This window comes from Seriola lalandi, unplaced genomic scaffold (assembly GCF_002814215.2).
Source record: "Seriola lalandi dorsalis isolate HSWRI2012SDOR001 ecotype SW California unplaced genomic scaffold, Sedor1 jcf7180002054691, whole genome shotgun sequence".
NCBI lineage: Eukaryota > Metazoa > Chordata > Actinopteri > Carangiformes > Carangidae > Seriola > Seriola lalandi.
This window is the reverse complement of record NW_019525244.1, coordinates 341,816-346,684: the sequence shown is the minus strand read 5'-3', so window position 1 is coordinate 346,684 and position 4,869 is coordinate 341,816. Positions and strand designations below refer to the sequence as shown.

Sequence of the window (4,869 nt, the reverse complement as noted above, 5' to 3'; positions counted from 1 at the left end):
TCTCTACCTCCCCGCCTCCTTGAGCATCAGCATTTAGGTGTGGTGTCACTTATCTCCATGCGTCATGTTCATTTAGTGTTGTGTATCTCAGGCCCTGCCGGGTGGACTTGTAAGTTCAGGAACAGGTCTGAGTCAAGGTTGCTCAGATTTGTTCCAGGGAATTCCAGCACATGCCTGAAGCCAAATTAAAATGTGTGTCACATTACAATTTGCAGTTTAAAATCTTAATGTGAGTGTCTTAATGGAACAACAAAATTCTGATAGTAATAGAGAGAATAATCAGATGAATACCAGTCAGAAAGAAAAAGCTGAAAGAGAAGGGGGGGGGTAAAGTAATCTATAAAACCAATCTATTAACCTAGTAATCTACTGGTCCCTTGTGTAAATTTGCACCAAGCACTGTGCGTGTGTGACTATAAACAGCAGTGCCAACAGGGCAGGGCGCTGAAGTGAAGTGGGTCACTGCAATGTGTTTCAGGGGTGATTTTCAAGGCAATCCATCTGGTAGTAAAGCACTGTCATCCATAGAATGTTTTTTTTTCCCATGATTACCTCAAATACTGAAATAAAAGACGGTATTTAATCAAATGCAATACAAAGATATGGATTCAGAAATTTCCAAGAATACCTTTATTGAATACTTACATCTCTGTTGTAGTCTAAACATGTTATTGGACACTAATAATTTCTGCTGTGCCTGAAGAGATTCCTTCCTAACGTGACTATACTGTAAAAGATGCAGGACATTTAAGGCTCAGCTGCAGTTGATACTGAGGTCCAGCCTGAATTAGCCAAGTCAAGTGGCTGTCTTCCAATGTTACAGTCTTCTAACATGACTACAATGGTCTGTCGAAGCCTTATAGTTGGGCTGAATTTGGGAATGCACTTCTGCATGGATTGAAGATTTCACTTCCCTTCTCTTTCACTGGACAATGAAAGCATGTCTACCTGGCCAGTATGAACAGGAGGACAAATTACACCAATTACCACAAATTACAATTACGACAATAACGCTGAATATGTCAGTGCAAGTTAGTTAGTATGGTATTCAGAGAGACTGGAAAATATCTGAGCCTGCTCTGCAAGTGATAGAATTATATCATGTTAAACTTGGGTACAGTCTTAATTTTGATGGAGCTGGGTTGTAATAGCAGCAGATTGTTTCTGCTATTTATAAATGTAAATATATCAAAACTGATACGTGAGAGGTTCCGAAAATAAAATTCAAGCTTCCACTGTTTAATTTTAGCTTTTGCATGTTTCAATTATTACACCATATTGATGCTTGTTTGAGGTTAATGACGCACTGAAAATCTGGCTTAGATTTATTTTGGTGCTGGCACTCGGTAATGCACGATTGTCTACAGAGAAAAATCACTGGACGGTACTACAGAGAGAGAGAGAGAGAGAGGGAGAGAGAGAGAGAGAGAGAGAGAGAGAGAGAGAGAGCAATGGAGAGAGTGAGAGAGAAAGAGAGAGGACGAAGTGATCTCCCAACTGGGCAGGACAACAAAGTCATACAGAGGAATAATTCTGGTCAGGCCAGGGATGAGAAAGAGGAAATCAGTGCCAGTATCTGCAGATGGTAAAAAATGCTTTTTTGGTCAGTCAGAGCCATTGATTGAGAGTCCAATCAGTACAGTTTTCTGTGGCTGCCATGTTGCCTTTGCTATGTGACTGGTGGTTGTTTTTAAATCTTAACTAAATGTTTCTGTTCAAGGCCTGAAATTCAACAAAGACATGTTGCAGCCCTGCTGTCAGGCCTTGGTAGATTATAGATAGACTGAATAGTCTTTGTTTTTCTGTGATTCCCAGATGAAAATAATCTTATTTTATAGATAAGATAGATTGATTGATAGATTGAATGATTGATTGTATTGATCCTGCAAGGGAAATTTTTATGTCACAGCAGACTGGTGATAACAAAATATACAATATATGCATCAGAAAGGGAAATGTAAGAAAGTTTGGAGTGCAATAAGACCTGTCCGCACGGCTCAGATGCTGAGGTCTGCTTGTATTATTGTATCTATTGTATTGGGCTTGTTGGTGTTTTTAGCTGTGCCACTTTTGGTAGACATGCTTATAAGACAGTTATCGGCAGGACGACTAGGTCATTAGAGTTAGAAGTTGAAGTTAGCATGCTAACCAGTTATGCCCGGTCCATCTCATCACTTTCCGATAGTCCGATACTCACTATAGCCTCCAATCTGCTCTGAAGACATAATGCTGCTCTTTTATAACCTCTTGTCTCGTATAAGCAACGATGGCAGAAGCACCATCCGCTCCCGGCAAGAAACCATGTTTGGCAGCAGAGAAAACTTACAAACAGCCCTTTAAGTGAAAACCATTCCACCATGACTTGAATACCTCCCACCCAATGGTTTGCAATGAAAAGACTAAACACTGGGTAAAAGATGATAAGGCAATGTTAGTGTAAATTGTAGGGCACAACCATTAATCCCTGCCTCATATCTGCCACTTTTTTACTGCTTAAAGATGGCTTGACAGATGGAGAACAAAGGTCAGACAAGAGTAAATTCAGTAATTCAGCAAAGATGTTCATACCTCCTTTCTGAGTTTCTGCATTTACCATTTTAAATGGACGACCTTTTCAGGCAAGCAGCAGCTTTGAAACAAATAAATGCCTGCAGTGTTTTTCTCCATATACTGCACATCTCATGGTGCTGTAGAGAAGCCTGTGAAAGTGCATTAGGACCACTCACCTTTGGAACCAAATATTAACGGTATTGTTTTGAGTGGGATGGCCACTGCTTTATATTCAAGGAAATATTCCACTTCAGCGTTTTAAATCACAGCTCTCTGACAGTGACTAATTTCCTCAGTGGAGTGCCCTTTGCAAGCTTCTCCCAGCCTATATGGAGTTTAGCAGAGCAATGTGAGCCGAGCTTTAGAAGAAGCGGGAAAGTTAATATTCATCTTCCAACAAATGCAGATGAAAATCTGTCACACAAGTGAAACTCCACGTTTAAGGCCACACAGGTCAGACCTCCTACTTTCTCTTATGTCCATCTCTAACTATAGAGTCGCTTTAAATGCAGCTGCAGAAGTGATCAAAAACTTTTTGTGAGAAAGATACTTTGAACCCTCAGTTTTTGAAACCACTTATCCTATTCAAGTGTGAAGGCAGCTGGAGCCTATGGGTAGAGAAAGATAGCATTATGGTAAAATCAGTGGCTGAGATGTCACTGAGTGCTTAACTGGCTTAAAATAGTGTATAGGTGCCTGTTAAAGAAAAGAAGAATTTTGTGATTGTTAAGATGACTACAATTCCCATTTCCTAGATTAATTTTCAGGAAGACAATTCTGAGGTGGAGTGTCACCCCAAAGGTGGACTACAAAAGTCCCATGCTCTACACTAACAATGAAACAGTTTTAGAGAAAAAAAGAACTGCATAAAAAAGACACAGGGTGACTGGGTGGTAAAATTGAGACAAAAAAATATGATAAATGTTCCTTCAGCTACAGATGGAAGTCAGTGTCTTTGGTCTGAAAACCATTCAGCTTTACTCACAGACATTTGCCAGGCTCTATAGCACCGAGTACACTTCAGGCTCCCACACATTCAGGTCGAACATTGTAAACTTGGAAGCAAGTCTGGACGTTTTAGCTATTTTATACCAGTTCAACCTGAGGTGGTGAGGCTCAGTGGTCTAAGGCACTGGATTTAGAGGTGCTATTGCACTAACTGGAGGGCGATGAATTCCTGAATGTCATTGGGCTTCTCCATCACCATTTTCAGAATGGCACATTGTTTCCTAGTAGACGAACATTGGAAGATCCGGTGGCCGATCCGGTCCTCTTTTTAGTAAGTCTACATGGTTTTGCATGTACTCGCTCATATAAGAATATAGGTACAAGTCCATTATGAGCAGAGTGGCGCAGCGGAAGCGTGCTGGGCCCATAACCCAGAGGTCGATGGATCGAAACCATCCTCTGCTAAATGAGAATCCTACAGTTTTTCTTGCCTAAATAAATCAATGCAGTGTGTGTCATTATTAAACCAGTGACAACCCCCACACCCAAGGCCATGACTGCATTTCCTGAAATGCTTTCTTTGGATACCATAGTTACATAATAAACAATTAAGAACACAAAGTAAATATTAAACAGAACTGTGACCCCAGCAGTTAAAGCACTTCCTTTTCCGGTAGTGTGGCAGAGAGGTCTAAGAGGTCTAGACTCATTCTCTAATTTCTCAGGACTTCAGGGTTTGAATCCCACTGCTGCCAATCAAATGTTTATCCTTGAGTGTTCAGGTTATCCACTCAGTGCCATCTGAAGATACTGGCACTGTGTTTTAGAGTTGTTGTTGGACGCGGTGAACGTTTTTACCAAAAATGGAGCTGGAAGACGTTTCAGGCAGGAAAATGGGACGTGTCATCTAAATTAATGTATTTCAAAACCTACTGGGGGGGGGTCCTCATGATTAAGTGTACACTCAATTACTGATGAGAAATTGATTTGAAACCACAGAGTGTGTCCACACTCTTCCACCAGAGACACAGCAGAGTGGCGCAGCGGAAGCGTGCTGGGCCCATAACCCAGAGGTCGATGGATCGAAACCATCCTCTGCTGATGGCAAAAATTATCGAATATCCAATCAATCTTAGTAAGCCACAACCACAAGTGTCTTGATTGACATGTGTTTACCTTTTGCCGCTCCAGTCACTCAACCATTCTCCTCTGATCTCTCTCATCGACAAGGTGTTTCCCACCACAGAGCTGCTAATAAAGTGCTAGGCTTGGCTAAGAGAGTGGGTTAAGTCTCTGAGGAGGTGTGGGTTTGACTCCTATTGCTTGCAGTCAGATGTTTGACCATTTAGGTTGCATTTTTATTGCCATGCG

At 41.2% G+C, this 4,869-nt stretch overlaps 1 non-coding gene across 1 annotated transcript; it reads left to right on the top strand.

The window, feature by feature from the left end:
• The first annotated feature begins 3,891 nt into the window (after positions 1 to 3,891).
• Positions 3,892 to 3,963, top strand: trnam-cau (transfer RNA methionine (anticodon CAU)). The gene has a single exon. It is a non-coding gene; the product is annotated as a tRNA-Met (tRNA).
• The last annotated feature ends 906 nt before the right edge of the window (positions 3,964 to 4,869 follow it).